General features: G+C 36.0%; 1 long non-coding RNA gene across 1 annotated transcript; it reads right to left on the bottom strand.

Moving 5' to 3' along the window:
- Positions 1 to 804: 804 nt before the first annotated feature.
- On the bottom strand, positions 805 to 2,646 carry LOC141157544 (uncharacterized). The gene is made up of 3 exons (XR_012247812.1): positions 2,466 to 2,646; positions 1,782 to 1,853; positions 805 to 1,403 (listed from the first exon to the last, which is right to left on the bottom strand). It is a non-coding gene; the product is annotated as an uncharacterized lncRNA (long non-coding RNA).
- Between the last annotated feature and the right edge of the window lie 9,058 nt (positions 2,647 to 11,704).

Genomic DNA, 11,704 nt, shown 5'->3' with positions numbered 1-11,704 from the left:
CTATCCTAACTAATGTGGCAAGGCTCGTTAAAGGGTTGATATTGACTTTTAAGGTTGCTACTTTCAATAGGTGGAGCTAGAGTTTAAGTCCTCTTCGTCTCTGAAGAGGCAACTTGCACATTTAATTTCCCAGAGGAGCATGCATGGCGTAAAAGTCTCCTCACTCTGACATGCCAGGCCTGGCTTGTCACTCCCCACGAGAAACGTTTCCCTGTAAATCTTAATCTGCAGTGTAACATTCCATCATGTTTAGATCATCATAGACATACTTGGGTCTCATGTGTGTTGCAATGTTTTACACCGAGGCCTCTATAAACGCTCCGCGCGCGACAATTCATCAAATTATTTTCTTCAAGTCGCTGCAAGGAGGTTGCACATTCAAGCTAATGGTATGCTGGCTACACTGGTCACACAGGATTCGTCTTCCTGCTGTGATATTGGGCCGCGTCCGAGGTGCATTTGCTGAGAAACATCTTCTTAAAACTTGTGACGGCTTTACCGATAAGTCTGCAGTCTGAGTGCCTGCAGACTTATGAATCCCCCCCAGCGCATGCACTGTGCGCTGCGGGGATTCTCTGGTTTCAGACCCGGGGACGGAGGGTAAGTATGAGCTATACAAACCCCCGGCCAGTGGGCGCAGCCTCGCTCTCCATACACTTGTATTGAGCCGAGGCCACGTCCCGTATAGTGACATGGACGTGGTCGACTAGAGGACGTGACCTCGCTACATACAAGTGTATGGAGAGCGAGGCTGTGCCTACTGGACGGGGGTATGTATAGCTCATACATACCCTCCGTTCCCAGGTCTGAAACCGGCAAATCCCCGCAGCGCAAGGTGCGTGCGCTGCGGCCGGGGATTCATAAGTCTGTAGTCACACAGAGTGACTGCAGACTTATAGATTTGTACTGGACAAATCCTATTGTTAATGAGTGTATAATTTTGCAGACATGTTGTGTACTGTGGGTGAATAAATCAAGTTTTTTTTTCACTGGAATAATTGGAGAGTTGGCATCTGTTTGTCTAGAGAGAATGATAAGGGATAGATGTATAGATAAGACAAAGGATTGGATACAGATCAGATAGTGTGATACATAGAGATGATAGATTTGATAGATATTAGAGAGACAGATTCTTAAATAAGAGATATGTCCATAGTTCTAGATTAGACCATTATCCCACTTGTCAGATGATGGCTCTGAGGATGTAGCAGAGGTGAGATTGTCACTTATCTCGCTGGCAGTTTTCTGGCCCTTGTCGTGGGTGGAACGTGACCTTTGGGCCGGTAGGTATACCGCGCTGTATAACGCGCTCTTCCATCTAAACCCTGGAGACGCTGAGTTATTATCTTGTGGTTATTTCTGTTGTGTTTTTCAGTGTCAAGGTTCCCCGGTGAACAGAAAACCTTCAAGAAGGAAAAACAAGATATGGACACAAGCTGTGACTCTCCCACCATGCAGGGCGAGTACAGAGCCGACCGTATACTCTGTACACTGCACACAATAAGTATGTGACCCTCATAGATACAGGCACTCCACCTGTGTATTGGGCTGTGTTCACAAAGGTTAGATTGACTGATACACGGGAAATGCTTCGGGTTCATGACCATAGGAGATCAGCATTCTTGGAAAATCATGTATAATGATATAGCATCTATCTTTATGTCTATTGTAGTCCTCCAAGCGGCCCTTAAATCCTCAACTTATGCACACAAACATTACCACCCTCCACTTATCTTTTCTCAGAATGGGATACTTTTGTATAAGTTTTGGTTGTGGGTTACCTCTTCACCTTCTAGGTCCCATAGACGTTCCATGAACTGGTCATGGAGCCAACACGATGATGTTCAGCAGACCTAAAGTGATTAAAGAAAGATTCAAAGGAGAGCGATAACCCCCAACAGATAGTTCTCTGCTGAAATATTGGTTTCAGGTGGCATTGTCCGACATTGGCCCTTGTGGCAAATCTTCTCTCAGGGGTCATTGTAATGACAGTACTAGGGCCAAACTGGTCAACTAAAGCTTCCCTGGTGAGTGATAATGGCACGCAAGACCAATGGCCAGAAGTGGACAAAGACAGAACTGTGCAAGAACAGTATATGGGTCCTTTCCAATCCAATAGCTCCTCAAAATGCATAATTCCACCTACTTTAGACATGGAAGTGTCCCCCTATCCTATTGGGGCCCCCATGCCGCTGCACAGGTTGCATCAATGGTCTTTCTGTTCCTGCTGCAAGGATCTTATATTATGGAGCATGATTAGTGTCTCATGTAGCCCACAGTAATTATATTTAGTCTTCACCCAGCAAAATCCATAGAAAACTCAGGAAAAACATTATCTGTAGATACCGTGAGCGCTGACCTTGTGTCTGTCACACTATCTGTGAATGAGTAACCACAGCTCAGCGCAGACACAAGTAATACCGCAATAAAAACGTACAGTTATAACAGCAGATTATATTACATACCAAGACATAAGCACGAAATCTCCGCTCCGACCAAAAGCAGGTTCTCTGATCTTCTTCATGTGAAGAATATCTCGTTATTACCTTATTATCCAAGCACAGAACTAATTCTATTAATAATTACTTATTGTTGTCTAATGGAGCAGTATTATAGTAGATATATTCTTGTACATAGGGGGCAGTATTATAGTAGATATATTCTTGTACATAGGGGGCAGTATTATAGTAGATATATTCTTGTACATAGGGGGCAGTATTATAGTAGATATATTCTTGTACATAGGGGGCAGTATTATAGTAGATATATTCTTGTGCATAGGGGCAGTATTATAGTAGTTATATTCTTGTACATAGGGGCAGTATTATAGTAGATATATTCTTGTACATAGGGGGCAGTATTATAGTAGATATATTCTTGTGCATAGGGGCAGTATTATAGTAGTTATATTCTTGTACATAGGAGCAGTATTATAGTAGTTATATTCTTGTACATAGGAGCAGTATTATAGTAGTTATATTCTTGTACATAGGAGCAGTATTATAGTAGTAATATTCTTGTACATAGGGGGCAGTATTATAGTAGATATATTCTTGTACATAGGGGGCAGTATTATAGTAGATATATTCTTGTGCATAGGGGCAGTATTATAGTAGTTATATTCTTGTACATAGGAGCAGTATTATAGTAGTTATATTCTTGTACATAGGGAGCAGTATTATAGTAGTTATATTCTTGTACATAGGAGCAGTATTTAAGTAGTTATCTTGTACATAGGAGCAGTATTATAGTAGTTATATTCTTGTACATAGGAGCAGTATTATAGTAGTTATATTCTTGTACATAGTAGCAGTATTATAGTAGTTATATTCTTGTACATAGGAGCAGTATTATAGTAGTTATATTCTTGTACATAGGAGCAGTATTATAGTAGTTATATTCTTGTACATAGGAGCAGTATTATAGTAGTTATATTCTTGTACATAGGGAGCAGTATTATAGTAGTTATATTCTTGTACATAGGAGCAGTATTATAGTAGTTATATTCTTGTACATAGGAGCAGTATTATAGTAGTTATATTCTTGTACATAGGAGCAGTATTATAGTAGTTATATTCTTGTACATAGGAGCAGTATTATAGTAGTTATATTCTTGTACATAGGGAGCAGTATTATAGTAGTTATATTCTTGTACATAGGAGCAGTATTATAGTAGTTATATTCTTGTACATAGGAGCAGTATTATAGTAGTTATATTCTTGTACATAGGGAGCAGTATTATAGTAGTTATATTCTTGTACATAGGAGCAGTATTATAGTAGTTATATTCTTGTACATAGGAGCAGTATTATAGTAGTTATATTCTTGTACATAGGGAGCAGTATTATAGTAGTTATATTCTTGTACATAGGAGCAGTATTATAGTAGTTATATTCTTGTACATAGGAGCAGTATTATAGTAGTTATATTCTTGTACATAGGAGCAGTATTATAGTAGTTATATTCTTGTACATAGGGAGCAGTATTATAGTAGTTATATTCTTGTACATAGGAGCAGAATTATAGTAGTTATATTCTTGTACATAGGAAGCAGTATTATAGTAGTTATATTCTTGTACATAGGGGGCAGTATTATAGTAGTTATATTCTTGTACATAGGAGCAGTATTATAGTAGTTATATTCTTGTACATAGGAGCAGTATTATAGTAGTTATATTCTTGTACATAGGAAGCAGTATTATAGTAGTTATATTCTTGTACATAGGAGCAGTATTATAGTAGTTATATTCTTGTACATAGGAGCAGTATTATAGTAGTTATATTCTTGTACATAGGGAGCAGTATTATAGTAGATATATTCTTGTACATAGGAGCAGTATTATAGTAGTTATATTCTTGTACATAGGAGCAGTATTATAGTAGTTATATTCTTGTACATAGGAGCAGTATTATAGTAGTTATATTCTTGTACATAGGAGCAGTATTATAGTAGTTATATTCTTGTACATAGGAGCAGTATTATAGTAGTTATATTCTTGTACATAGGAGCAGTATTATAGTAGTTATATTCTTGTACATAGGAGCAGTATTATAGTAGTTATATTCTTGTACATAGGAGCAGTATTATAGTAGTTATATTCTTGTACATAGGAGCAGTATTATAGTAGTTATATTCTTGTACATATGGAGCAGTATTATAGTAGTTATATTCTTGTACATAGGAGCAGTATTATAGTAGTTATATTCTTGTACATAGGAGCAGTATTATAGTAGTTATATTCTTGTACATAGGAGCAGTATTATAGTAGTTATATTCTTGTACATAGGAGCAGTATTATAGTAGTTATATTCTTGTACATAGGAGCAGTATTATAGTAGTTATATTCTTGTACATATGGAGCAGTATTATAGTAGTTATATTCTTGTACATAGGAGCAGTATTATAGTAGTTATATTCTTGTACATAGGGTCAGTATTATAGTAGTTATATTCTTGTACATAGGAGCAGTATTATAGTAGTTATATTCTTGTACATAGGAGCAGTATTATAGTAGTTATATTCTTGTACATATGGAGCAGTATTATAGTAGTTATATTCTTGTACATAGGAGCAGTATTATAGTAGTTATATTCTTGTACATATGGAGCAGTATTATAGTAGTTATATTCTTGTACATAGGAGCAGTATTATAGTAGTTATATTCTTGTACATAGGGTCAGTATTATAGTAGTTATATTCTTGTACATAGGAGCAGTATTATAGTAGTTATATTCTTGTACATAGGAGCAGTATTATAGTAGTTATATTCTTGTACATATGGAGCAGTATTATAGTAGTTATATTCTTGTACATAGGAGCAGTATTATAGTAGTTATATTCTTGTACATAGGAGCAGTATTATAGTAGTTATATTCTTGTACATAGGAGCAGTATTATAGTAGTTATATTCTTGTACATAGGAGCAGTATTATAGTAGTTATATTCTTGTACATAGGAGCAGTATTATAGTAGTTATATTCTTGTACATAGGAGCAGTATTATAGTAGTTATATTCTTGTACATATGGAGCAATATTATAGTAGTTATATTCTTGTACATAGGAGCAGTATTATAGTAGTTATATTCTTGTACATAGGGTCAGTATTATAGTAGTTATATTCTTGTACATAGGGAGCAGTATTATAGTAGTTATATTCTTGTACATAGGGTCAGTATTATAGTAGTTATATTCTTGTACATAGAAGCAGTATTATTGTAGTTATATTTTTGTACATAGGAGCAGTATTATAGTAGTTATATTGCTGTACATAGGGGCTGTATTACAGTAGTTATATTCCTGTACATAGGGGCAGTATTATAGTAGTTATATTCTTGTACATAGGAGCAGTATTATAGTAGCTATATTCTTGTACATAGGGGCAGTGTTATAGCAGTTATATTCCTGTACATAGGGAGCAGTATTATAGTAGTTATATTCTTGTACATAGGGGGCAGTATTATAGTAGTTATATTCTTGTACATAGGAGCAGTATTATAGTAGCTATATTCTTGTACATAGGGGCAGTATTATAGTGGTTATATTCTTGTACATATGAGCGGTATTATAGTATTTATATTCTTGTACATAGGGAGCAGTATTATAGTAGTTATATTCTTGTACATAGGGTCAGTATTATAGTAGTTATATTCTTGTACATAGAAGCAGTATTATTGTAGTTATATTTTTGTACATAGGAGCAGTATTATAGTAGTTATATTGCTGTACATAGGGGCTGTATTACAGTAGTTATATTCCTGTACATAGGGGCAGTATTATAGTAGTTATATTCTTGTACATAGGAGCAGTATTATAGTAGCTATATTCTTGTACATAGGGGCAGTGTTATAGCAGTTATATTCCTGTACATAGGGAGCAGTATTATAGTAGTTATATTCTTGTACATAGGGGGCAGTATTATAGTAGTTATATTCTTGTACATAGGAGCAGTATTATAGTAGCTATATTCTTGTACATAGGGGCAGTGTTATAGCAGTTATATTCTTGTACATAGGGGGCAGTATTATAGTAGTTATATTCTTGTACATAGGAGCAGTATTATAGTAGTTATATTCTTGTACATAGGGAGCAGTATTATAGTAGTTATATTCTTGTACATAGGAGCAGTATTATAGTAGTTATATTCTTGTACATAGGAGCAGTATTATAGCAGTTATATTCTTGTACATAGGGAGCAGTATTATAGTAGTTATATTCTTGTACATAGGAGCAGTATTATAGTAGTTATATTCTTGTACATAAGGGGCAGTATTATAGTAGTTATATTCTTGTACATAGGGACAGTATTATAGTAGTTATATTCTTATACATAGTGGCAGTATTATAGTAGTTATATTCTTGTACATAGGGACAGTATTATAGTAGTTATATTCTTGTACATAGGAGCAGTATTATAGTAGTTATATTCTTGTACATAGGAGCAGTATTATAGTAGTTATATTCTGGTACATAGGGGTAGTATTATAGTAGTTATATTCTTATACATAGGAGCAGTATTATAGCAGTTATATTCTTGTACATAGGGGCAGTATTATAGTAGCTATATTCTTGTACATAGGAGCAGTATTATAGCAGTTATATTCTTGTACATAGGGGGCAGTATTATAGTAGTTATATTCTTGTACATAGGAGCAGTATTATAGTAGTTATATTCTTGTACATAAGAGCAGTATTATAGTAGTTATATTCTTGTACATAGGAGCAGTATTATAGTAGTTATATTCCTGTACATAGGGGCAGTATTATAGTAGTTATATACTTGTACATAGGATCAGTATTATAGTAGTTATATTCTTGCACATAGGAGCAGTATTATAGTAGTTATATACTTGTATATAGGGGCAGTATTATAGTAGTTATATTCTTGTACATAGGAGCAGTATTATAGTAGTTATATTCCTGTACATAGGGACAGTATTATAGTAGTTATATTCCTGTACATAGGAGCAGTATTATAGTAGTTATATTCCTGTACATAGGGGCAGTATTATAGTAGTTATATTCCTGTACATAGGGGGCAGTATTATAGTAGCTATATTCTTGTACATAGGAGCAGTATTATAGTACTTATATTCTTGTACATAGGAGCAGTATTATAGTAGTTACATTCTTGTACATAGGAGCAGTATTATAGTAGTTATATTCTTGTACATAGGGGATAGTATTAAAGTAGTTATATTCTTATACATAGGGGGCAGTATTATAGTAGTTATATTCTTGTACATAGGAGCAGTATTATAGTAGTTATATTCTTGTACATAGGGGGCAGTATTATAGTTGTTATATTCTTGTACATAGGAGCAGTATTATAGTAGTTATATTGCTGTACATAGGGGCAGTATTATAGTAGTTATATTCCTGTACATAGGGGCAGTATTATAGTAGTTATATTCGTGTACATAGGGGCAGTATTATAGTAGTTATATTCCTGTAAATAGGGGGCAGTATTATAGTAGTTATATTCTTGTACATAGGAGCAGTATTATAGTAGTTATATTGCTGTACATAGGGGCAGTATTATAGTAGTTATATTCTTGTACATAGGGGCAGTATTATAGCAGTTATATTCTTGTACATAGGGGGCAGTATTATAGTAGTTATATTCTTGTACATAGGAGCAGTAGTATAGTAGCTATATTCTTGTACATAGGGGGCAGTATTATAGTAGTTATATTCTTGTACATAGGAGCAGTATTATAGTAGTTATATTCTTGTACATAGGAGCAGTATTATAGTTGTTATATTCTTGTACATAGGGGCAGTATTATATTAGTTATATTCTTGTACATAGGAGCAGTATTATAGTAGTTATATTCTTGTACATAGGGGCAGTGTTATAGCAGTTATATTCTTGTACATAGGGGGCAGTATTATAGTAGTTATATTCTTGTACATAGGAGCAGTATTATAGTAGCTATATCCTTGTACATAGGGGCAGTGTTATAGCAGTTATATTCTTGTACATAGGGAGCAGTATTATAGCAGTTATATTCTTGTACATAGGGGGCAGTATTATAGTAGTTATATTCTTGTACATAGGAGCAGTATTATAGTAGCTATATTCTTGTACATAGGGGCAGTGTTATAGTAGCTATATTCTTGTACATAGGGGGCAGTATTATAGTAGTTATATTCTTGTACATAGGAGCAGTATTATAGTAGTTATATTCTTGTACATAGGGGGCAGTATTATAGTAGTTATTTTCTTGTACATAGGAGTAGTATTATAGTAGTTATATTCTTGTACATAGGAGCAGTATTATAGTAGTTATATTCTTGCACATAGAAGCAGTATTATAGTAGTTTTATTCTTGTACATAGGAGCAGTATTATAGTAGTTATATTCTTGTACATAGAAGCAGTATTATAGTAGTTATATTCCTGTACATAGGAGCAGTATTATAGTAGTTATATTCTTGTACATAGGGGGCAGTATTATAGTAGTTATATTCTTGTACATAGGAGCAGTATTATAGTAGTTATATTCTTGTACATAGGGGATAGTATTAAAGTAGTTATATTCTTATACATAGAGGGCAGTATTATAGTAGTTATATTCTTGTACATAGGGGGCAGTATTATAGTAGTTATATTCTTGTACATAGGGAGCAGTATTATAGTAGTTACATTCATGTACATAGGAGCAGTATTATAGTAGTTATATTCTTGTACATAGGGAGCAGTATTATAGTAGTTATATTCTTGTACATAGGAGCAGTATTATAGTAGTTATATTCTTGTACATAGGAGCAGTATTATAGTAGTTATATTCTTGTACATAGGGAGCAGTATTATAGTAGTTATATTCTTGTACATAGGAGCAGTATTATAGTAGTTATATTCTTGTACATAGGAGCAGTATTATAGTAGTTATATTCTTGTACATAGGAGCAGTAGTATAGTAGTTATATTCTTGTACATAGGAGCAGTATTATAGTTGTTATATTCTTGTACATAGGGGGCAGTATTATAGTAGTTATATTCTTGTACATAGGAGGCAGTATTATAGTAGTTATATTCTTATATATAGGAGCAGTATTATAGTAGTTATATTCTTGTACATAGGGGGCAGTATTATAGTAGTTATAATCTTGTACATAGGGGCAGTATTATAGTAGTTACATTCATGTACATAGGAGGCAGTATTATAGTAGTTATATTCTTGTACATAGGGGCAGTATTATAGTAGTTATATTCTTGTACATAGGAGCAGTATTATAGTAGTTATATACTTGTACATAGGAGCAGTATTATAGTAGTTACATTCATGTACATAGGAGCAGTATTATAGTAGTTACATTCATGTACATAGGAGCAGTATTATAGTAGTTATATTCTTGTACATAGGATAGCAGTTATATTCTTGTACATAGGGGCAGTATTACAGTAGTTATATTCCTTTACATAGGGGCAGTATTATAGTAGTTATATTCCTGTACATAGGGGGCAGTATTATAGTAGTTACATAGTTACATTCTTGTACATACAGTGGGGAAAATAAGAATTTGATACACTGCCGATTTTGCAAGTTTTCCCATCTACAAAGAATGGAGTGGTCTGTAATTTTTATCGTAGGTACACTCCGCCAGTGAAAGACACAATCTAAAAAAATTCCAGAAAATCACATTGTATGATTTTTACATAATTAAATTGTATTTTATTGCATGAAATAAGTATTTGATCACTGACGAACCAGCAAGAATTCTGACTCTCAAAGACCTGTTAGAAGCAATCCTACTCTGCACTCATTACCTGTATTAATTGCACCTGTTTGACCTCGTTACCTGTATAAAAGACATCTGTCCACACTCTCAATCACATTCCAACCTCTCCACTATGGCCAAAACCAAAGAGCTGCCTAAGGACACCAGGGACAAAATTGTAGACCTGCACAAGGCTGGGATGGGCTACAGGACAATAGGCAAGCGGCTTGGTGAGAAGGCAACAACTGTTGGCGCAATTATTAGAAAATGGAAGAAACACAAAATGACTATCAATCTTCCTTGGTTAGGGGCTCCATGCAAGATCTCGCCTTGTGTTGTAAGGATGATTCTGAGAAAGGTCAGTGTGAGGCAGTGACCAGGATCGTATACGAGGGACGTTATATATCCCCCAGAATGTGTACAGAGACCTATTAAATCCATTGGAGTGCATTGCAGTCACAGACACAGCTGCGGCTGCAATGCAGGAATGAAGGTGAGCAATGACCTGGTCAGACTACCTGGCTAAGGCAGATTAAGTAAAACCCGGCAGGACCTTCATTTCTTGGAGGAGGTCACAGGAGGCAGTGGGGCGGCCTCCTCCCTCCAACCCGGGTTTTCCAGTGGCTCTTGCCACAGGTCCTTTAAAATCCCTGCACTAAGGATTAGTGGTGTGCTAAGTTGGAACCTGCTAGGAGGATAGCAGGAAAGCTCAGCAGGATTAAGTGTGGCTGAACCCACGCCTGGGAAGACTCTGCACCTGTCAGGCTCTGAGCAGCCCGGCGCGGCCGTTGCCCCCGGCAACCGTTGTTTATGGACTCACGTTAACCCGGCTGCGAACCGGAGGACTTTCTGTTTACCCGTGAGTTGCTGAATTAAAGCTGTTTATGTTGGACTTGTTTGGGTCACTGCCTCAGTTACTGCACGGTGTGAACACCGCCGCCCTACAGTCAGGAATCAGCCCAGAACTACACGGGAGGACCTGGTCAATGACTTGAAGAGAGCTGGGACCACAGTCTCAACCATTACCGTTAGTAACACACTACGCCGTAATGGATTAAATTCCTGCAGGGCACACAAGGTCCCCCTGATCACGCCAGCATATGTCTAGATGAAGTTCGCCAATGACTATCTAGATTATCCAGGGGAGGCATGGGAGAAGGTCATGTGGTCAGATGAGACCAAAATAGAACTTTTTGGTATCAATTCCATTCGCCGTGGAGGAAGAAGAAGGATGAGTACAACCCCAAGAACATCATCCCAACCATGAAGCATGGTGGGGGAAACATACTTTGGGGGTGCTTTTCTGCAAAGAGAACAGAACAATTACACCTTATTGAAGGGAGAAAGGGTGGGGTCATGTATCGCGAGATTTTGGCCAACAACCTCCTTCTCTCAGTAAGAGCATTGAAGATGGGTCGTGGCTGGGTCTTCCAGCATGACAATGACCCGAAAGACACAGCCAGGGCAACTAATGAGTGGCTC

This window comes from Phyllobates terribilis, unplaced genomic scaffold (assembly GCF_046119375.1).
Source record: "Phyllobates terribilis strain yellow unplaced genomic scaffold, ASM4611937v1 Scaffold_8__6_contigs__length_399053987, whole genome shotgun sequence".
NCBI classification, from domain to species: Eukaryota; Metazoa; Chordata; class Amphibia; order Anura; family Dendrobatidae; genus Phyllobates; species Phyllobates terribilis.
Note: the sequence above shows the minus strand (reverse complement) of the source record. Positions and strands in the feature narration are given on the sequence as shown.